This window comes from Panthera leo, chromosome B3, assembly GCF_018350215.1.
Source record: "Panthera leo isolate Ple1 chromosome B3, P.leo_Ple1_pat1.1, whole genome shotgun sequence".
Taxonomy (NCBI): domain Eukaryota; kingdom Metazoa; phylum Chordata; class Mammalia; order Carnivora; family Felidae; genus Panthera; species Panthera leo.
The window spans coordinates 116,210,988-116,234,873 of NC_056684.1; the positions used below are offsets into that span (position 1 = coordinate 116,210,988).

At 41.1% G+C, this 23,886-nt stretch overlaps 1 protein-coding gene across 13 annotated transcripts in view; it reads left to right on the plus strand.

Annotated features, from left to right (window-relative positions):
- SIPA1L1 (signal induced proliferation associated 1 like 1) overlaps window positions 1-23,886 on the plus strand; it is a 362,552-nt gene that overhangs the window by 75,741 nt on the left and 262,925 nt on the right. For 8 of the 13 annotated variants that reach the window (XM_042943670.1, XM_042943676.1, XM_042943662.1 and 5 more), the window contains 5 exons: window positions 5,634-5,700; window positions 9,256-9,340; window positions 10,281-10,332; window positions 10,776-10,842; window positions 16,892-16,922. The exons of 1 other annotated variant lie outside the window; for it this stretch is intronic. The gene's annotated coding sequence lies outside the window, so the exon portion shown is untranslated. The remainder of the gene's footprint in view (window positions 1-5,633; window positions 5,701-9,255; window positions 9,341-10,280; window positions 10,333-10,775; window positions 10,843-16,891; window positions 16,923-23,886) is intronic. 4 more of the 13 variants (XM_042943669.1, XM_042943667.1, XM_042943665.1 and 1 more) reach the window with 2 other exon arrangements.

Sequence of the window (23,886 nt, forward strand, 5' to 3'; positions counted from 1 at the left end):
CAGAGGCACAGAGGAATCTTAGCCTTAGAACCATAGCTCCATCTGTCCTGCCTATCTTTCTTCTGTTTGAGGAATAGTCGAGGGAAAAGAGGGTTCAAGTCAGATGTGGGTTTGTGTCTGAACTCTTGCTTGTTGGTTGTGTGACCATAGGAAACACGCTTAACCTTTCTAGACCCCAGATCTTAAAGGTAAAATTGAGACTGTGCTAATGACCTCCTCGTGGTTTAGTGAGGTGTAGTTGTGGGTCAAGGAACTTGTGCTTAGGATTGGCAGGTGCTCACTAAGAACTAGAACCTGATCAGCACTTTGAAGCTACTGGGTTCCTCTGTGATTCCATCCTTCTGCCTTGCCCTGGAGGGACTACTGTCCTGAGTTTTATGTTCAGCATTCCCTTGCTTTAAAAAATGAATATATCTGTAAACAGTATATTTTTAGCTTTGCCTATTTGGGCTTTGCCAAAGTGGAATCATATTATATATAGTCTGTCATAACATTTTTGTCTCTCTGGGATTCTCCTTTACTGGTCCTTTAGTTAGAGAGAAGGCTTTTCTGATACTAGGTCAGAGTTAGGGGTAGCATTCAATGACATGGGGGGCTGAATCCAGTAAGGAAAAGTGAGGTTAATGAGAGCCAGGTTTAGGACTGTTACAGGGAAGGGAAAGGGAAAAGCTAGAAAGATGCTGTGCTTGGATAGGAATTCAGGGCATAGATGGATGAACTCCTGGTCTGCTGTATACATAGATATAGAAAGAAATGACGAAAAACAAAACAAACCAAACAAAACAAATAATGAAGGAAGTGTGTGCATGTTCTTCTGTTCTCCTGGATGACCAGGGAACAGCAATAACCCAGTTGCAGTAAGCACACCCAGATCTTGGCTTTTCTGAATACCATTTTTTCCTCCCACTAGAATGGTAGGAATTATTAGACTAGAAAATCACTTTTTGGCAGCTGTCATAAAATAATTTGGCCAAGAATTATCATTGGACACAAACATCGGGTGAACATTTGTTGGTAGGATATTTATATAGTCTGAAAGTATCTTCTCACAAAGTACTTAGAAATTACAAAGGAAAAAGAGTTAACTTTTCAGTGGCAATCTGGTAAATGCCCCCTAAGTCAAGTTCATGATACAAGTTCACGTTACCAGTAAGGGAAAAAGATTAAAATAGCATACCACCTGGTAGGGTACAATGAGGGGAACTCTCTTCTTTGGTATCCCTGTTGAAAATTCATAACTGGCTAATCATAAGAAAGAATCAGATAAATCCAAATTAAGGAACGTGCTACTAAAATGGCCTGGGATCTTCATAATTGTCAATGTCATGAAAGTCAAGGAATGTCTGAGGAATTCTAGATTGAAATGCACCAATGAAATGTGGGAACTGAGTGCAGCGTGAGATCCTGGATGGACTGGATCCTTTTACTAAAATGGACATCATTGGGATAATTGGAGAATGTTAAGGTCTGGTCTGTGGGTTAGATGATGGTACTGTATGATTTGGGTGATTTTCATGGCCATAATTATAGTTTTGTAGGAGAATGCCCTTCTACGGAGGAGTTGTTCCCTAAACTCTGTGGGGATGAGAGGCTATCATGTTGGTTACTTACTCTCAAGTGGTTCTGAGAAATAGTTATTTGTACTAAGTAGTCTTGCAAGTTTTTTTTTGTGGGGTGGTCTGAGATTATTAAGCAGAATAGAACAAAAAATTCCCTCTTGTTTGTAGTTAATTGTTAGCTTATCAGACAAATCATTTAAGGTTTAAGAGGTTTGCTTTCTCATGTTGCCTTGTCTTAACAGCTGCCCTACAGTGTAGCTTTCTGCCATATCTTACTTTGTCTTCTGGTGTACTGGTTTTAAAATGTTTACCATTATTTCATTAATATGTTGTTTTCCCTGCTCATTATTTATTGTGACAAACTCCTTTTTGTGGAAAGTATGATTTATAGAAATAGCACCTTTTACTGTGTTATAATTCAGTGACAATACTGTTTTTAATTTTGACTTCCTTTGTGTTTTTGTTCTTTTATCCTCAATTTGCTGGTGAGCTATTCAAGCTTTCCTTTCCTTTTTTTTTTTTTTTCTCCCTCCACTGTATCTCCCTTAGTAGTGAGCATATTTCAGTAGGCTTTCAGTAAAAAAATGTTGGGCTGGTTGATTGTTATCTTAGCATTTAGAATTTCAGAAAGCATACAGGGTAAGGGGAATTGTATAGACAGAGTGGTGAATTCGATGCTGTACTAACCCATATCTAGGCAGCTCATGTGAGTGGTTAGTCCCCAGAGGTTTGGGATTAAGCTTATTAGGACCAAGCTGGTCCTACTCTAAAAGTTCATGAAGTTTATCTGGCTCCTGGGTGGCTCATTCGGTTGAGCGTCTGACTTTGGCTCAGGTCATGACCTCATGGTTTGTGGGGTCAAGCCCCACCTAGGGCTCTGTGCTGACAGTGCTGGGCCTGCTTGGGATTCTCTGTCTCCCTCTCTCTCTGCCTCTCCCCTGCTTGTGCTCTCACTCTGTCTCTCAAAAACATTAAAAACATTTTTAAAAGTTCATGAAGTTTGGGATGCGACATGGTGGGGGAGAAGGTTAATTGTTAGACCAGCCTTCCTTCTCTGAAAACATTATGTGTAAGTTGTCTGTCTGTACAAAGAATCCTGGGTGAAAGGCCTTGATTGCCCACTCCTACCCCTCTCTTTGGTGGAGCTGAAATCCATCATCAGGCTTGTTTTCCTTAGATTGGTTGGAGGACAAACTTGTCTTTAGCAGTTACACTAATTTTCATATTTCTCAGAATGATCAGGGAAAAAAAAGCTTGAAAAAGCCCAGAGTGGTAGTTACCTTGCACTTAGTATACACCCACTCGTGCAGGCTTTTCTTCAGCATTTTGTTATTTTTTTTTTCTTGCTGCTTTTACAGTGTAGGTGGCCTTCTCTAGATTGCTTTTGACAGGAAATTGAGCAACCTTTCTTTTTTGGAACAGAATATATTTTACTGGGGAGAGGGAAAAAAAATAAAGTGTTTATGTTTTGAAATTTAATTATGACTTTTTTATTTGAAGACTGATTTAAATCTCGAAACACGGAGGCTGGGTAAAATAAATTTCATATCGTGTGTTAATATTTCTAAACCTTCCCGGTAATTTTTCAGCCTTCCTTTTTTTCTTCCTTTCTGGTAGAAAGAAAGGAAGGCCTGAAAATCATTTCGCTTCATAAAGCAAAAAGTACTTTCCTTTGTTCTCTGAGCCACTGATGGGTGTTAAGAAATCCTCTCTGACCAGGTCATTAGTTTCTAGCTTTTGTCTGAGGCCGCCCTCCCCAGTTGTCTTCGTCCTCTAAAGGGGGGGGGGGGGGGAGGTGTGATGGGCTCTACACTGGCTTCACAGCATCTTGAATCTAGACTGTATGTTAGCCCTCCCTGTGGACAAGCACATCGCTCAGTCAAGTTTCCTAATGGTTCGGCTAGTGCAGAGGTTCCCGGAGCCCGGGTAGGGAGCTCCAGGTGGGAGCGCGGCTCCGTCTCGGGTTCAGCCTACCCCGCCAAACCCCCCGCCTGTGCTTTGGGGTTATGGATGCCAGTCTGCCCACTGCCCACCACTCATCCAGGTGCTCACTGCCTGCGGGGATTATGCTTTGAGTTTGATTTAGGTAGCTCCTCACAGCACCGGGGACTCAGAGGAAGAAATCAGTCTATAATTAGAATATAAACTCCTACACCAGGTCAAGGAAATGTCCAGTTGGAATGCACTAATCCTCATGGCATCTTTCTAAGTGTGTTCATAGATGATATCCTTTTGTTTGAGTTTTCAACTCCACATGTTTGTTCATGTACCCAACTGGTGCAAATCAGCTGTCAGGTATGTCTCAGTTAAGTAATTAGCTAGTTACGGCTCATTAATTAAGCTTGACAAAGCAAAGTATATGTTTTGAGTGTTACAGGTTTCTTTACCTATTCTGGGGGTGTGTTTTGTGGGGCCAGTCATGTAAAAACTGCAAGTTTTAGCAACTGGGATACTGAAAGATCTGTTATCAGTAAGTCTCATTTTGAATACAGTTAAAGTGGATTTTGGAGTACCTGTATATTTAGCTGAATAAAAGATGAGAGTCCTGCTGTCTCGGGTGACAGGCTGGGAAGAGGAACTTTGTCCATCTTGTCTTTACCAGGAATTGAGAATATCTGTGAGGGAAACTAAGTTCTGGTTCTGTTTGTTTGTTTGTCTATTTATTTATTTATTTTAGAGAGAGAGAGAGAGAGAGGAGGAGGAGAGATAGTGCGAGTGGGGGAGAGGGGCAGAGGGAGAAGGAGAGAAAATCTTAAGCAGGTTCCATGCTCAGTGTGGAGCCCAATGCAGGGCACAACCCCATGACCCTGGCCTGAGCTGAAATTAAGAGTTGGACGCTTGGGGCGCCTGAGTAGCTGAGTTGGTTGAGCATCTATCTGACTTTGGCTCAGGTCATGATCTCATGGTTTGTGGGTTCGAGCCCCATGTTGGGCTCTGTGCTGACAGCTCAGAGCCTGGAGCCTGTTTCAGATTCTGTGTCTCCCTCTCTCTCTCTCTCTGCCTTCCCCCGCTCGCACTGTCTCCCTCAAAAATAAAAAAATAAAAAATAAAAAAAAAGAGTTGGATGCTTAACTGACCGAGACACCCAGGCGTCCCAGTTCTGATTCTTTTTAGTCTTCTTACCTTCCGTTTTTTTATATGCTTGGGAACAGACTTTTTGGGAGTTCACCTAGTTTGATGTAGTATTTCTCCTCAGTGAAAATTTAAAAATTAGTTCCTTGGAAGCTCTTAAGGACATGTATACTCCGATTTATTTTAATATTTTTAGAATGGGTACATGTACTGCATGTTACTAATATGGGGCATGTATGAATCTTTTAACTAATAATAAGCTCACTCACTAGTCACAGGAAATGTAGTGGGAGCTTATAACCTATCTGAAACGACCCGTGTGAGAATTGTAAAATTTCTAAATAATCAGAATGGTTGTTTGCTTTGGAACAGGGTTTGTCAACCTCAGTGCTGTTGTCACTTGGGGCTGGATAATTCTTCGGTGGGGGGGCTGTCCTGTGCAGTGTAGGAGGGGTTAACAGCATCCTTGGCTTGCACCCATTGAATGCTGGTAGCATACGTCCTCTCCTTGCTGTGACAACCAAAAAAAATTTTCAGACATTGTAAGATAGCCCCTGCAGTACAAAATCACCCCCTGTTGAGAACCACTGGTTCGGAACAATTGTTCCCATAGGCACGCGACAGGCTGATTACATGAAAATCACTTTGTTGGGGGCCTTCTTACCCATTCAGGTTCCTGAGTTTCTCCTCAGACTTCCTGACCAGATTATAGAGGCCCTGGATCGGCAATCTGCCTAGAGACTAAATAACTAGGTTTAAGAATTTGTTGTTTAAGTGGGAGTGGCTATTGGTTGGCTTACATTTAAATGTGTGTTGAGCTACACATAAAGAGATTTCCAGTTAAAGAAGGTTTTAGGAGTGGGGCATAGCCTTTCACAGTTACGATTTGATTTGTAGCTGTGATTTTTTTCCCCCTTAATATTGTGAAGTACAATTGTATGTTTTTTTAGAGTTTGAAAAGAACTTTATTATATACTGAAGTTCATCATTATTTTAATCTAGGTTTTGAGAGAATACCTCAGGTTGGACTCAAACGCAAGATTTACTGGTGACTTTGAAGTGGAATGAGGTGAGTTGGTGGCTTAGTCACAAAGTCACGTTGGGGTAAGGGCATATCGCTCACACTTTCGTGCTTGGAAGACCTGCTACTTGTCGTGAAATTTGGACCCCTCAAGTGTGGATGCTCAGTTTTTTCCTCACCGGATTTTCCTACTTCATTGTGTGACCGCTGACAGGCAGAAATGGAAACGGAGAGGATGCGAGGCTCCTGTGTAGTTTTTACTCATTGATTTCTGAATTCAGCATCGTCATCTTTGCAGATAAAATCGTTCAGGTTTTTTCCTGGATACTTAAATTAATAATAAGACGGCTTTTGTTACCTACTGATGTTCCCATTCCATAGTAAATACGTTTCAGAAAATCTCCTTTGGGTTTCTTAAAATGTGATGGGGGTTTATACCTCAACCCATGTTGTTAACTCTGGTACATTAGTGTATAATTTGGAAATTTTAGTTTGGATAAGCAGGGCTTATCCTGAAAAACTGAGAGATGGTTGGATGATGTACTGCCGACATTTACCGATGTGGGTCTTACCATTGATCTCAGAGTGCTTGCCCTTGGTTATTACTCCCGGGTAGGAGCCCAGGTCCACCTTAGGCATGCTCTCATGTTTCAGTGGACGCTTCTCAGACACTTTAATAAGTTGTAAAAGGGTATATGCTTATTGAGAAAAACAACAGCTTCATTCTGATTGAGAGAGAGAGAGAGACATTTCCACAAGCTAAAAATGCTATAATATGCTTAAATATAATTTAAACTCTGAAATTGAGATAAAGCAAGTGGTTTAGGGATATGTCCGTTTCATTGGTTTTGCTGAAACAAAGACCTGGGGATTTTTCTTATCTGCTGCTTTGTTGGGAGCAGAAGCACTACTGCTCTTCTGGAGCATTTCGTCCTACAAAGGACGGTCAAGGTTATCTGAGCATCTCTCCATTGTAAACCTTTGTGCAGAGTTTAGGGCTTCTCTCCTGAAGCCCGCGGGGTAATTGGAGCGCTGCTTTCACAGTGGCTAGCTGTTTCCGACCTTCCTTGAATTTCAGGAAGAGGAATTGAGGAATGATTATCTCTGAAAATGTTTTTAAAGTGCATTAGGACACTTTCCTGCTAACATTTATTTGACCAATCTCAGCATCATTCTTCTTTAATAACGTGAAATCCAAGAAGGATTTGTAGGTCTCTGTAATTTGTAGCCATTTGAAAAGCCCACGTCTTTTATTAGCAACACAATTGAAAACCTGTCTTTGAGAAAGTAGCATCTTTGGAACCATCAAAAATTGCTTAGTGGTGAAGCAGGAAGCCAGCAGGAATGCCCCATGACTGTAGCTCAGGTACTTTGTGAAGGAAGAGAAATCAGTGCCCTCTGGTCTTCACCTCAATCTTGGAAGTTACTTTTCAGGGTTCACTTTTTTCCCCTCCGGAGTGCCTGTATACAAGAGAAACGTGTACCTTCTGTGCAGTCCCCGTGTGTCTTTCTGTATTCTAAACACTCTTAAGTAAGGATCGGCTCCTGATTGAACTTGAGTATGACAGTTGTCAGTGGAGGCCTTACGTTGAGGATTACCGTTGAGGCCAAACTTGTTTAGCTTTCGTGTTGTAGCAGCTATACCTTGTCTTTTGAATTGAGTTGCCCAGCTTACCCTGAACCCTGGGGCACTTAAATCACTACTTTTAATGGAGATAATATCTGATGACGCTAGTACAGTTTGTCTGTTAGGTCAGGTGGGAGATTCTTCTCTTAAGCATTCATAACTGGTCACACAGACCAGGGAGGCTTCGATCTAATGGTTTGCCAGACCTGTTGGTGCCATGTCTCTTTCTTGGCCTTCTAAATGCACACTTACCTATCCAAAGACTCTCCACTTAAGGGATGTCTGAATCAATTCGCTTCGTCAGAAGAAAACAGAAGTCTAAAAGACCACACCAAACCAAACAAACCCACAAAGCGTTACATGTTCTGTCCCATGTGTCCCATGTGTATCTTCTTAAATCCACCATTCTCCTACATTTTTATTTATTTATATTTTGAGTAATATTGTTCTAGAATACAAAATCGAATTGAGAAAGCACACTTCTTTTCCTTCCTTTAAATTTTTTTGTTTCTATATTCTTTCTCAGTGCCCAGCGAGAAACATAGAGTGATGTTAATTGATGATAATCTCTGACTAAATTACTTGCTTTCCACATTGAAATATTTGAATAATTTTCCCAAATGTTTTATTTTTGCTTTGGACTTTCCCTTTCTTATGTAGACAGTTACGTACTAATAGATGAGTGAGATGCTGTTTAAATTTGTCTCTTATTCCAATTTGGTCATTGCGTCCTAGGTTTCTGCTTTTAATGGGAGAGTAGCTGAGGAAATTTTAAAAAGCTCTGCACTTCTTTCTTTTCTTGAGAATAGAATAAAAAAAGAACAACTGGTCACATTTATGAGGACTGATAGTTTGCTGGCATGAGACACAAAGGCAAAGACATACTTTTAATTGTTTTATGGGAAGTCCCAACCCATTTAGTAAGTATAAAAAGAAAAGAAAAGAAAATGTGTGTTGGTGCAGTCTCCTGGGCTTTTCTTGGTGCTGTTTGTGGTGGTAGCAAGAAACCTAATAATCGTAATGCCTTACACTGGCCATCCAGACAACACAATGAGTGTAGCAGGTTCAGAGGTCAGTTGAAAACTGGAGTCTCCTCCCCGCTTGTCGAGCCTCACGTCCACTGATGCAGCTTCTCTCTTTTCTGCTTGTTGTTCTGACAAACTATGTCTTCCTTAAAACCTAGGCAGACACTTTCCTCTTTAAAGGTAGTTCACCGACAGACAGTAGATTAATTGAGAATTGGATTTTGGAGACACTAACTCGAAGAGGAACAGAACTCAAATGCTTACCTCCTAGAGACTTTTTAGAGGCTTTGGGTCAGCCTACATTGAAGTTTCCCAGGGGCACCGAGAGTACAAAAGAGAGACAAATTCTTAAGATCAATACTAGATGAAATTTTATTAACTAAATGCTGACTATATAATATAATACGAAATAATTAAAATTTTAATAGTTATAGCGAAGGGATTGATTGCCGAGTTGTCCTTTCTTCTCTGGCCATGACTAATTTTAATTGAGTTCGGCATACCTTGGGTTATTCCAGTATACTTATTTATTATTCAAAGCCTCCATCTTTGTTCTTAACAAAGAAAATTCTGTGAAATCCTTTGGCCTACCAAACATTTTTACCAGCCTATGGAACTGTGGTATGGCCCCTTCACATTTACTGCTAATATCATGCCCCTTTTTCTCTTGTGTAGGAACAACTTACTCTCACTGAATTTTTACCTTTACATTCTTCAAAACAGAACAGCACAGCTGCCCACATCAAATAAAGAGTTGCCTCTCTTAAACTCATTCTGGTGACAAATACAACAAATGCTCATAGGAATTGAATTAAGTTGTCTTTGGAAGAATGCCTCATTTCTAAGTACCTGGTCCTTATTTTGGGCCCCGGGTTTGATACGATGTTTTACACTGGTACCATGTTACCTAGTCAGTTTCTCAAACCGTTTGTTTTCCGGTTGACTGTCTAGGAAATCTAAAATTTGCCAAATAGGAGTGGATTTGAGCAAATGTCTGATGTAAAGAATCAGAAAAGAGAGAAGCAAGAACATGAACGTGAGTGCTTGTGGGGAGAAGTGAGGGTGGCAGTGGTGCAGACTTCAGCCTCTCCCTTCCTTGAAAAGTTTGGTCGGTGGAGGGATTTTGAAGACTTGGCTTCTGGGAACAGATCACAGCGTGGAACTGGAGATGAAACCGGGGAGGAGTTTGAATCCCCAGTTCTTCACGATCCCGCTTTTGTCAAAGGACTCAGGACGCTTTGTGGCGGGGGCTTTATTTTACAACGTAGGCTTTATTCTAATCTTTGTCAGTATTTAAGCATATTTTACATATAAAAGGAAGTTGTAAATATGTTCACCAGTATTTGAGTCTCTTTCATCGAAACCATGTGTGTGAAATTAAGGCAAAGGCGGGGGGAGTCTTCCATTTAGGGAAGTCCAGTATGGCCTATTTTGGGGTTTTTGCTGCACCTGAGAGGATGACTTTATTGTATCTTTTTGGAAATGGTTTTTAACCACGAGCATACAGAGATGAAGGCCGCAGGCTTGAGGAAAGCTGTCTGCACAAAACATGCCAAGGCCACCAGTGAGTGGATGATAATAAAGAAAACGTGAGAGAGATGTGGACATGTGGCCTTTCCACGTGGCATCAGTGTTTTCAGAGCTGGGGATGTTTCCTGAGCCATTGTTTGTCTCAGCACACGGGCTGGCTCTGTATTCTGCCATGATGGTTTCCTTAATAAAAATGCGCTGACCCACCACTGCTCTGGATGAGTGTTCAGTAGGTTAAATAATGAATGGCTGCTGCAGAACTAACAGACTTTGATTTTTTTTCCCCCTCAGAGAGTAATTTTTTTTTTTTTTAAGTCTATAACTTGATTTAGTAACTGGCCTTTTTCTGCTACTGACTGATGTTTTCTTTCCCCCTAGTCAACTGGAAAACAGATTGTTTGAGAAATTGACTAGGTAACATTTGACGGGTATTTGTCTTTGTGTAGGGACCTCTGGATGTGTCTCAGCCTGAAAGCTTTTGTGGTTACAAGAAGTAAGGTACAAGTAAGACATTCTACTTCTGTTGCCATTGGTCTCCCCTCTGAATTTATTAGTGGAAAAGTTAATTAAGTAAACAACTATTTAACACCTGTTGTATAGAGTTTTTTGCTTGATGTTGACTAGGATAGAAATACCAAAAAACAAATGCCTCTTATACTCAAGTTGTTTTCCTGGAGAGACAGATAAGACCTAATTAATTAAAAATTGCCATAATGAATGGCTAAATGTAATAAAACCTTTTGTAGAAATACAAGTAAAATGCATTGTGGTGTCCGTAGAGGGAGAATTAAATCCATGGAGGTGGCATCATTGGAGTGGGGCGTTGAAAGATCCATCCACCCCCCCATCCACCCCCCCATCCACCCCCCCCCCCCCACTAAAAGAGTAACATTTGTTTCTTCAGGTAACCAAAGTAATTCATATTTATTGTATAAATCTAGATGCTCCTAAGAGACACACAGATCAAAGTAAAAATCACCCAGTTCACACAATCCCCACCACTCAGAGGTAACTATCCTTCTAAGCATTTTTACTTTTTATTTATAAAAATTTTAAAACATACAGAAAAGTAGAGAGAATAGCGTAACGAGCCCTAATATACCTAAATCATCTAGCTTTAACAATTATAGACATTTTGCCATTCTTGTTAACATCTGTCTTCCTGCTTTTGGGTTTTGTTCTGTTGTTTTGCTTTGTGTTTTGAGTTTTAAAGCACAACTTAGATATTATACCATTTTACCTATAAGTGCTTGAGTAAATATTTTTAACAGATAATCACTTTTAAAAAGTCATAATGTTGTTATTCTTAACAAAGTTAACAGTCATTCTAATTTAATATTACTAGCTAGTTCTGTAATTTCCAGTTCATGTTCACTTTCTTCCATTGTCTCAAAAGTGCAGTGTTACAGTTTTGTTGGACTCAAGATCCAAGCAGGATAGCACATTGATTTGTCTCTTGTAGGTCTTTCTTAATGTGTAACATTTTCCCTTCCTGCTTTTTTGTCATGTAATTTATTACAGAAGAAACTAAGTCATTTGTTTTTTTTAGAACTGCTAAGATCTTAATAGTTTTCTTTCATTTTTGTTCTTCTGTGTGACCATGTATACATTTTAAAAGCAAAAGTGGAGGGGCGCCTGGGTGGCTCAGCAGATTAAGCATCCGAAATCGGACGCTTAGGTCATGAATTTGATGTTTGTGAGTTCAAGCCCCACGTCAGGCTCTGCACTGATAGATGGGATCCTGGAGCCTGCTTGGGATTCTATGTCTTCCTGTCTCTCTGTCCCTCCCCCACTCATGCTTACTCTCTCTCTCTCTCTTCTCTCTCAAAACTAAACATTAAAAAAATTTTAAAAAAAGCAAAATTGGAATCCTGTGCATGCTGTTTTATAAACTATTTTTATACTTAGTGCTATAAGGAGGACGTTTTCCTATTAATTTACTGTTCTACAACTTATTTTCTGTTAAATCATGGCATTGTAGTAACTAAAAATGAGAAAGATATGTTTGGTTATATTTAAAGTAAATCTTACATTAATTACAGGTATTGCAGCAACAAATTTCTTACTGCTTTTCTCCCTACCTCCTTTCCTTCCTTCTTCCCTTCTTTTCTTTTCCATTCCAGCAGCTAGCTGTTATGGGTAGATGTAACATCAGCGATGCAGTTCTTGGAATTGAGAGTGTATTTTATTTTCCGTGAGTCAGGAAAAGCCAGGCCGATGGTGCGCTGACAGGGTTAAAAATGGAGGAGTTAAATGGTGCCCATCCAAGCCCTGATTTTCTGAAGAGTCCTGCTACAAGAAAGGGACCCTTATTTTTTTTTTTTAATTTTTTTTTAACGTTTATTTATTTTTGAGACAGAGAGAGACAGAGCATGGATGGGGGAGGGTCAGAGAGAGGGAGACACAGAATCTGAAACAGGCTCCAGGCTCTGAGCTGTCCTCACAGAGCCCAACGTGGGGCTCGAACTCACGGACTGCGAGATCATGACCTGAGCTGAAGTCGGCCGCTTAACCAACTGAGCCACCCAGGCGCCCCAAGAAAGGGACCCTTATTGTTGTTACCAGAAGATGATCTTTATTAAAAAGTTAAGTTTGGGGAAAAAAAAAAAAAAAGAAAAGGGCCACCAAGGTGGCTCAGTCAGTCAAGCATCTGACTCTTGATTTCAGCTCTCTCTTTTTCTAAAAAAAAAAAAAAGTTAAATTTACATCCTCACAAACATAGGCCCCACTGGTGGGAAAGGACTCCAAGTGGTAAAGGGAGCATGCCGGGGGCCCCTGGGTGGCTCCGTCGCTTAAGCATCTGACTCTTGACTTCAGGTCAGGTCACGATCTTGCGGTTTGTGAGATTGATCCCTGTGTGGGGCTCTGTGCTGACATCATGGAACTCCTTGGGATTCTCTCTCTCCCTGTCTCTCTGCCCCTCCCCTGCTCTTGTGCGTATGCTCTCGCGCTCTCTCTCTCTCTCTCTCTCTCTCTCAAACAAATCAACTTAAGAAAAACTATAAAAGGGAGCATGCCTATTTTGGTTGAGATGTTACTGTCTTAACTTTTTTTTTTAAACATTTCTATGTTAGGCCCTCTTTAGTGACTGTCAAGTTTTTAGCCTGGGAAAAGAATGTGTATGCAGGCTCACGCCCGTCATAATGAATTCTGCCAGCTGCAGCTCTGTGTGGCCGTGTAATAAGTCGGCAGGATCTTCTGCTCTCTGTCAGACAAAACCCCAGCTTCATTTGTGATGTTCTGGTTATTCCTGGTAGTTTGTCTTTTTACACTTGATTAGATTTTGATTTAGCCGTGGTAATGGAAATATTATCTGTATTTCACCTTCTTTTTTTTTTTTAAGATCTCATTTTTAAGTAATCTCTACACCCAGTATGGGGCTTGAACTCACAACTCTGTCCCCCAGGACAGGGTAGAAGCTAAATCTGAAGGACTGACTTGTAGTTTACAAATAGGTAGACCTTATTAACTTCCAGTATTTGACTTTGAAGTTGTTTTTTTTTTTTTTAAAGACTAGTTTTATTTATGGGCTATATTTTTGCTACCAGATGTGAATTTATTTATACATAGAGAATTCTGCAATTAAATAATTAGCAAGTACATTATTATAATGACCAGTGAGCTCTTGTGTAAAAATAACACCCAGTTTTAGAATCTGTGCTCTGGAGGCAAAGCTGGGTGTGGGGTTGAAGAGCCACTGAGGTGTGGAAGGGCCTCTTCGGTGAACTGCTCATCTCTGTTCTCATGGCTGAGGAATGTGCTGTGTATTCTGCGTAACCCCTGCCACATCATGGACACCACACGCCGAGGGAATACACAACTAAACGAGGGCTTCCGCTCACTGGGGCAGGGATAGGCACACACTGCCTTGTCGTTTGGTTTCCCTTAAAGAATATTCTTCACAGTAAAGAGCGGTGTATGCCTTTTTCCTTTCCTCCCAATGGTTGTCTGGCATGTCACGGGAGACAGGCACAGTTTTTCATTGCTTACTTAGTCTCTTACGAAAAGAGTGGAATTGTTGTTTGATCAGTTGATTATGCGCTGGAGCTCTGGTTTTTGAAGCTGTCAGGTCTTAAAATGCAACTTCTTTCTCCACAATAGTTACCATGCAGCATTCCTTTTAATTTCCGAAACCCTTTAACCGAGGCCTCACGGGGATCCTGAGCCTTGCGCTCTTCCCGTCTGTCCAATGGGTCCGTTAAGCCACATGCCTCGCAGGGCTGCGGGAGCGCCAGGTGCCCGTGCTGTGTGCCTTGTGGCTGCACGGGCCAGAGAAGCCTTGTGGCCCCACCTTCTCCCGTACCAGGTGAGGAGACGAGGCTCGTGGAGTAGCATATAGTTTCCCTCCCTCCCGTTTGTCCTAATGACTAAGATAACCTTTGCCACACCTTAGGTCAATGTGTGGCTCTGCTCCTGAGGCAACCAGAGAGGTAGATTTTACGCACGTCTCTTTATTTGCCTGGAATTTCCCTTTCTCCTTGCCACCTGTCAGCCACCTCCTCCTCCTTTGAGACACGTTCGAGTTCATTTCCTCAGGAAGGCATTCCTGGCCAATCCTACAGATGGATATGATTTCATATCCTCATCCACCGAAGTACTTCTTTCCCTGTGGAAATTTGAACTTATTTGTATGTTTCTTGGAAGACTCTTCTCTGTCTCTGTGTTATTTATAAAAAAACTTTATACCATAAAAATGCTGGTTATTTAGGGAAAAAGAACTTCAGAAGAAAAACATATTTATTAGTGGCACAATGTTATTCCTGTGTATTGAAAGGGAAAATTTCAACTGACAGAGATGAACTCTCAGCATTAGCTCCTGAGTCACCTTTCAAGCCAGTGGGTCGAGATTGAGGATTATGTTAAATAAATTAGAACAAAACTTTCCACTGATAATTCACGTGTCTTTGCATATGGATGAATACGCCCACAACTTTCTTCAGTGTTCTTTTTTCCATGCTACGAAAGTGGTAAACAAAATAAAAATATCAAGTAGCAGTATATGTTTTTAAAGATAATTCACAGAAGTTATATATAGACTGACTGGTACATAGAAGATCTATGAAAGCCGAGTTCGAGGCTTATATGAGCCTCAACATCAATGAATGCACAGTTGAACTAAGGTTTCACTGTACAGCCTTCACATTTTAATTGAATTTCAACACAGAGGTTAATAAATCCTTTTCCCGTTCACTTGAGAACATTTACGTGCACCTTCAGTTTGTAGGCAGATACCACTTTGTTTTTTTGTGTGTGTTGGGCCGCTCTGGATATAGGAAGGAAGTATTACAGATAGCTCCTTCCCCCAGGACATACAGACAAATGCATGTGTGTTTGCATGAAAGGACTCCAAGGTCTTTGTTTATATTTGGGGTGTGAAGGAAGAGACACGTAATAGAATTTTAGACCTTGGAGGAGCCGTAGCTGCCATCTGTCTGATTTCTAAATTTATTTATAAATAGAAATAAGTGTTCATAGGGATCAAAAGTTCTGCCCGAGTTCTGTTACTTTATGGTGTGGGTCCCAGGCTCAGAGTTGAGTTTGTGGAGATGTGATGGGACAGCGGTGACTGGTGCTTTGGGGAGAAACTCCATAGTATTTCTTTGCCTGTTCAGGGACCTCAGTATTTCCTACATTATTTAATCTTTTGTGTTTTGAATACTTAGAAAATTAGGTATTGATGGGGTTTGAGGCTAGAATTTTTTTCTTTGGACATTTTTAAGCATGCTACCCACAAAATTTTTCCCCGAGAAGACATCATAGAAAACTAAACCTTTGTCTAAATTGGAGTTTTATCATTTTCTTATATTGCAAAATAAGTCATTTTTCCTTGAAAAGCATTTTAAAAGCCTTTGTGTAAGACACTTTGGAAAATGCAAGGCAGTGTCACACTTTTCACCTTGGGGAGTGTCGGCCTCAATTATGCCTGACTTTTACTGGAAAGACTGTGTCTTCTTTGTCTGTATAGTCCCTACAGCTCCCAGCACAGAGCTCTGTTTGCCTCCCTGTGTTTTCATGCCCAGATCCTCCTCAGTGAGAATCACTTCACCTTTCTCTGCCTCCTCCTTTTCTCTTCCGTGTCATTATGAGCTAAGGACCGAGGGAAACTCCTAGCCTTCCAGGGGTTTGGATATTTGAAATACAAAATTTCTTACTAATCAAAAATTGAATCACTGGACCAGAACATGCTAATATTGACTCTCATTTGTTGAACCCTTACCATGTGGCACATACTCTCTAGATTCTTTGAGTACAGAGATGAGTTGACATGGCCCCTACCTTAAAGGGCCAATCATCTAGCAGGTAATAAAGATGGGTATTTAGGTGCAATAATTCAAGCGGTAGAAGTGTTGAAGCCATGTTTCTACCCTTGATGTTTCTTATTAGCAGTATCAGTGCCATGTATGATGTAGGTTTAATCGCAAAATAATCAGGGACTTTAAAAAAAATTTATTTCATTTGATCTATTTTAAAGAATTTTTTTTAATGTTTATTTATTTTTGAGAGAGAGACAGACAAAGTGCAAACCAGGGAGGGGCAGAGAGAGGGAGACACAGAATCCAAAGCAGGCTCCAGGCTCTGAGCTGTCAGCACAGAGCCCAATGCGGGGCTTGAACTCCTAAGTCATGAGATCATGACCTGAGCTGAAGTCGGCCACTTAACAACTGAGCCACCCAGGCACCTCTCATTTTATTTATTTTAGAGAGAGGGTGAGTGTGCAAGCTGGGGAGAGAGGGGCAGAGGAGAGACAGAGAGAGAGAGAGAGAGAGAGAGAGAGAAAATCCCAAGCAGGTTCCATACTGAGTATGGAGCCCGATGCAGGGCTTGAGCCCATAACCTTGGGATCATGACCTGAGCTGAAATCAAGGGTCGGATGCTCAACTGACTAAACCACCCAGGTGCCCCAATAATCAGGTTTTTAAAAAATTAAACGTTATGTTTTAAATAGCTAATACATGTCCACAGAGTAAAATCCAAAAGGTTATACAGTGAAACTAAATGGTATAAATTTTATTCAGATTTCACCAGTTTTTCTACTAATGCCCTTTTTCTTTTCCAGGATCTAATCTAGAAATGTCATGTTGCATTCAGTATGTATGCTTTTTAAAATTTATTTTTTATATAGATTGTAGCATACTGTACTATGCTTTCTTTCTGTTCTGTTCCAGTTTATGGTTGTACTTTATTATCCAGTCTCATAATGATGGACTTTCTTTCTGATCTTTTGATATTAATAGTGCCTCTGTGGCAGTCCTTGAACTTGAAAGTATACAGGTTTATATAGAGGAATTTCCAGGTTAAAGAATATGTGTCTTCATGTCTGTCGTAAGTATTGCCAGACTGCTCTCCACGGGCATTGTACAAGTCTACACTCCCATCAGCCATGTGTGCCCTTCTCCTTCCTCTTGCCAGGAGTGTGTGATTAGACCTTTTAATCCTTGCCAGTTTCATAGCTGAAAAGGGAATCTTTTTGTCGTTTTCCTTTGCATTTCTCTTGTTATAGATGAGGCTGTATATACTGTCCTGTGTTTAAGAGCAGTTTTTCTTTCTGTGAATTGCCTTCTGTGATCCTTTATCCATTTCTCTAATGAGATAAGTTCTTTATATAAAAAAAGAAGCTATTCCACTTTGTGGTAGGAGCTCTTGATTTTTTCCACTGGGTGTGTGTTTTGTCATTTATGCTAACTTGCAGTCTATGAATTTATTATGTTTGGATAATCATATTTATTTATGTTTTACTTTATGAGATTTAGATTTCATGTTCTTCCTAGGAAGGTTGTCTTATGCTCTCCAAGAGTATAAAAAATGTTTCCTGCTTTCTTTTAATCTTTTTGTTTCTTTTTTTTAACGTCGGATTCTTTGATCAATTTGAGATTTTTTTTTGGTGAGTTGGTATCCCATTCTCTTTTCCATGTGGCTGTATAGTGTGCCAAAACCATTATAGAGGGATTTGTTTTTTCTGCGCTGATTTTAAATGTCACATTTTATCTTACAAAGCTCTCCAAAGTATTTTTAGAATTTTCATTTTATCTTTTGATTTGATGGTCTATTCATGGACCAGTTTCACACTTTTGAGATTATTATGTATTTATAACATGTTTAACTAGGCAAGTATTAAGCCTTGTCTCTTTTATTGCTCTTTTTTTTCATAATTACTCTCATTATTTTTGCTCCCTTATTTTTCCATATGAACTTTAAACATAGATTCTGAACTCCCAAAAGAATATCCTGTTAATTTTACTGGGATTGCAATAAATTTCTGTATTGATTTTGATATTTTTCAATATCAAATGTTTTTTTGAAAAGATTTTTTTTCTTTTCTTTTTTCCTTTTAAGTTTACTTAATTAGTTTGAGAGAGAGAGAGAGAGAGAGAGAGAGAGAGAGAGAGAGAGAAATCCCAAGCAGGCTCTGCACCGTCAGTGTGTAGCAGCCTGACATGGGGCTCGATTCCACGAACCATGAGATCATGACCTGCCACCCAGGCGCTCTGAAAGATTTACTTTTAAAGAGATTTGTCACTGATAATATGAAGAACAGTTTTTCTTTTTTTAAAAAAAAAATTTTTTTTTTACATTTATTTATTTCTGAGAGACAGAGAGAGCATGAGCAGGGGAGGGGCAGAGAGAGAGAGGGAGACACAGAATCCGAAGCAGGCTCCAGGCTCTGAGCTGCCAGCACAGAGCCTGATGCGGGGCTCGAACCCACGAACCATGAGATCATGACCTGAGCCGAAGTTGGACACTTAATCGACTGAGTCACTCAGGTGCCCCAAAAACAGTTGTTCTTAATCTTACCTTCTATCCCAGTAAAGTTTACAGTTTCCATATTTTACCTTCCATTTCCCCTCTGCTTTTGGTGATGCGGAGTCATGTTTGGAGGTCTTTGTTTTATTACTTGAGAGTCTGTTACTAGCACAGTGCCGTGCATCCAGTAGGTAAGTGTTTAAAGGAGCCCTCCATACTGCTGTGGGATCCTGACTAGAAAGTGGTTTGGGAGTATCTGTTAAGATGTATCATGGACGCATGTATAGCTTGTATGTTACAACCCTGCAGACGTGTTACTCGTGTTACTCGGTATCTACTAATGACATGTGCATCCTCTGAGTGGGGCTTGGACTCCAAGGGCAATGGTAGCCTCCTGTCACCCTCATGATCTCCTTTCCTTTCCGCCATTAAATTCTGTTGAAGATGTGAAATCCTGCAGATGGGCTCATAGCCCAGGCTGAGCACTTTTAATTTGATTCTCTCCTTTACTTTTTTAGTCAAAAAAATCTCAACATAGTAATCTTTTAGATAAACATGTTAGAATCAGCTAAATATATTTTTACCTCTCAAAATGTCTTCCCCCCATTTTGATCCTTCCCCCTTTCCCTGTTGAAAATCACCAGGTATGATTTTCATATCCTATAAGCCCATCACTGTCATGAGCCATGGTTCCTGATTGCGGTGCCCTTGGTGAGTGTGTTGGGGACAGAAATACTGTCAGTCCCCTTTGTGTGGCCTTCCTCCTCCTGTTCCCACTCCTGCTTGCTCATCACAAGAACCAAATCCCGTTCTTCACAAAGATGAGGTGTCTCCACCTACTTCAGCACCCTTTTCTCAGCTCTTCATTCCGTTTTGGAGTGCAGCCTCTTCATTCCCGTCCTGGATCTCAAATCTATACCCCTTTAGCTTTGAAATCTTTATTTCTGCACCAGAGGATTCCTTCATTCAGCAAACATTTATGCACAGTATGGTGGGGGGAACATGATTGCTTCAGTACCCAGTAGACCTGAACCAAGATTGCATCAGAAAACAGGAGATGGTTTTGTGCGGAGCCCTAGGAAAACAGTCCCTTCATTGTCTCAGCACCAGCTTGAAGGGGCAAAGGAGAGAACCGTGTGGTAACCTGGGAATTAAGGGCAGCGGGGAGGTAGAGTGGGAATGTTGAAGGCACACTGGAAGGGTGCCTGAGGTTTGGGTCACACTCCCATGTGCTTCTTTCTGCAGCATGCCCGCCTCCCTTTGGGGCCAGTTGGAAAGCCGTGGGCTGGTTACTATGGGAATTGATGGGTGCTGTTGGCAGCGAGAGAAGCAGAGTTCTTGGAATTGGTCCCAAAATCCTAGGAGAGCAGGGTTTTCCTCCCTCTGGCTTCCCTGCTTACTGTTCTTGGATGAACGAGGTTGATTTTAGCTTGGGGAGAGCATTTCCAACAGCTCCCCTCTGGTGCTCTAAGGAGAGCTGGGGGCTCCTCGGCAGGCGGACTTCACAGAGGGCAGGGCAACACAAGGGATCACTAGGTTGCCCCCCATGAACTTGTTTTCGAGGTTGGCTTCTCACGCTTCACTGAGCTCGGAATGCAATTCAAGCTTCTGTTTCTTTTTACACTGTCAGGGAATGTGCCATGGGCAAGGAGAGGGGAAGTCAGTATTTAATTCCAGAACCACAACCTTCCCCTTCTTCCCTGCCATTACCCCTCACCAAAAAGGTGGGGGGCGTTGGGTACGTGTGTTCCAGGGTTGCCGATTCTGAAGTGTCAGAGGAAGAAAGCAGATGTTTTAATGAAGTGATACCCGTATTGGAAAACAGCGGGTTCAAAATACATAAGTCCTCTTTCATTAATTTGATTAATCGTTAATTTTTAAAAGCTCTACCATTGTGTGTGCTCGTTTATTTTTGTAACTGCTCATGAATATGGAATGTAAAGCATTGATTTTTTTTCCTTAAGAAAACTATTTGGCTTGAGGAGGGAAGAATATTAAATTAAAGTATCATGAACATTATAAAGTTTAAAAGGACAGAAAGAGCTGCTACCCCCCCACCCAACATTTTTGTTTCAGTTAAGTGTTTTCTCTTGTTTCTGATTCTTTTACCACTAATGAAAACCTTTTACAGGGGAAAGCTTTTCTTTTGATTTTGGGAGATTCTGCTGAATTCCTCCTGTAGTTGTAAGAGGACTGGCTGTCTAGTTCTATTCAGACCCTGACTTTGGGGTCTCAGAGGTGATGAGTCACTTGGCAGAGCAATCATGCGATGTTGAATTGGCTTGTGATTTGGATGATTTTTCTCTCGAAGCTTTAATGCTCCTTTTTAATCCATTTCATTTCCCTTTTCTGTTGGGGGGGAGGGAGGGGCTGGGAAGGAAGGCCAGTCACACACAGGCCTTGCTTGCCCTCCTTGACCTTCAGATTGGGGAGGTAAGGTGGTTAAGAAAAAAAAAAGTACAGGGAAGGGTGTGGTATATTTTGCTAGAGATGAATTGCTTCACAGTGGCAAAGTCAAGTGTCCTTCTTGGGGAAGCAGCAGAAGCCTTCCTGGAGGAGGCAGCCCAGCTCTAGTATTTCAGTGAGTCAAGGGCATTATTATCTGAACTGGACCTGAAAGAATAAGTAGCCTCTCAACAGGTGTTTTCCTTTGTTTTTCAGCCTGAGAATCACTCAGGGTCCTGATTTTATTGGTGTGCTTCGATTTATACCTGTGAAACACTTTAGACCTAGTGTATGTATTCATCAGAGTGCTTGCAGAATGCCAGACAGTCTACACTTGGGTTATAAATGTGCCACCAGATGGAGGGGGCAAGTAATACCGTGACCGAGGGGAGCATAGGGTACGGCGGGAGCCTAGAGAGAGGAGGGCCGCTAACCCTGAGGATGGGGGGTGGGGGCGCCGGGGCCCAGGCATGGGAGTCAGCTCTGCAGTGGCTCCCTGACACCTGTCATTCCGCCATGAAATAAATGGAGCTCCTCCGAGTTGAGAAATGGGAACACTTTCTCCCATTGAGGAAGCTGAGGCTCATGGCGTGTCAGTTCCTTGTCTGAAGTCAGTCCATTTGCAGTTGTGTTAGCACTGAGATTCGAACGCGTGGCCACAGACGTTGCCCAGAAACCCCTAAACCTTGCAGAGTAGTTCCTGAAACCCCTGTGTTGTCCACATTGAGGCTAGTGAGGCAAGTCCGCTGCCCAAGGCCTAACCTTGTACGTGGCAGAGTTGAGATTTCAGTGGTGTTTTTTCCAAAATGCATACCTTTCCACAGAGAGAGCCCACCGGAAGTTCAGTAGAAGGGGCACTAACACAAGCTTGAGGAAGAGGTGGCCCTTCAATTGGGCACAACAGGGTGGATGTAATTCGGGATTAGAGAGGCACTTTATCAGTGGCCACTCATTACATATGGGACACAGGAGAGAAGGCATGGGAAAAGGTAAAGAGAGGAGTGTGTTCAGGTAAGAGAGAATAGTTCACTTTTCCTGGAGTGATGGCTGTGTAGAGCGGTGTGGGGGAAAAGAGTTGAAAAATCAGGTTGAAACCCACTCATCTAGGACTTGGAGCACCTAAAGAATTTGGACCCTTCTTATGTCGTTATTGAGAAACCACTGATGGTTTAGGAAAGATCACGAAACCTAGTTGTTTGTTTTATGAACTATAATTCTGATCATATAAATTCTCAGAATCTTGTCAACCTGATGAATTCATGGCTGTGAGGTGACTGGAAACGTGGTATTGTTATAAATCTGTTTGAATCGTGGTATTTCTGGGGCTTATTTCATGTACACAGTCACTAAGTCTGCCATAGATGGAGGTTATTTACGGGTCTGTTTCAGGTCCAAAGTCTTGCACAGGGAGTTTTTCCCATGGGATTTAGGCTGGTAAGCATTTAGACAGGAGAGCCCTATGTGGCCTTTCCTGGGCTGGCTTCCCTAGTCCCAGAAAAGGACCAGCTCCAGCTCCAGCCAGGCCTCCAGTATTATTGGCCTCCTTGTATTATTGGCCAGAAGTTCCCAAAGGGCTCTGGTTGGGCTTTTAGCCATCTAGATTATTTATAAAAATATATCCATCATACTGCTATTTGGAGAGGATTATAATTTTATACTTCTTAATAAAAATTGTCTCATTTATGGGTATCGTTGTAAGAAGAAGATTTGTTCAGCCCTAGTTAGGATTGATGACGAAGCACATTTTCTCTTTGAGCCCAGAGGTGGTGGCACAGAAGGATACATGCAGTCTGTACAATTGCTGCAGTCAGGTGCTGTGTTTGTCTTGTTTCATCGTTGTCTGTCCATGGCTGGATATATAGCGTGTGGGACACAGTAAGTCCTACATACATACTTGTGGAGTAAATGTTGGATGAATCTTGGATAGTTGTTCCTGTGGCGTAGCTATTGTAGTTGATGGAAAAAACTGGTTACGTTTTTATTCAGAGAGAGAGAGAGAGAAGGAGAGAGAGAGAATCTTAAGCAGGCTCTGCAGAGTCAGCACAGAGCCCGCTATGGGTCTCAAACTCATGAAACTGTGAGATCATGACCTGAGCCGAAATCAAGAATTGGATTCTTAGCCCGCTGAACCACCCAGATGCCTCTGGTTACATTTTTAATTCAGACTCCTTTCTCCTGGTTCTAGGTGTTTTGTTAGAGAAAAAGATTTCAAAACACTTTTTGATACGTTGCTTCAAAATGTTAATAACACTTGAAACTTCTTTTAGGATAAAATAACCAAGTGGAATAGAAGTAACTAAAAATATAAAATCTTGTAGGCTAATTTAAAAAATACAGAATGTGTATTACTGGCATCCTCTCCCATTCTCTTTAGAAAGGGTCACTACTCTAAATTAATATATCTCCTTTCTAGCCAAGATTTCATTTTACTTGACTCAAAGCCCACAGTATAGATGCAAGAACAAGGTTTGCCAAAGCATGGAACAGTAATAAGATTTTTTTTGTTCCTGGCAACTTGGAATTAATTTCTGTAATTCTAGTAATTAATTATGGAAAAAAAATGTTATTTTGTTAACATTTAATGGAAAGTTGAAATAAATGTGTATAAATATTAAATGTGATTTGTTTTCTGATAGAGTGATAGCAGAATATGAGGAAAAGCTGATTATTTGAAGATTTGATCAAGCTAATAGAGCCTTTGTTTCTGTGACTGCTTACATTTTCTTCTAGATGGTATAGCATGATAATATGGCATGCTGCACACTGAGGTGATTGTTGGAGTATCCCTTGGAAACTTCTGGGCATCGTTCATCTGGGAGCCAGTTTATAGTAATGTGTGGGAGATAAATTTTGTGCTTATAGGTT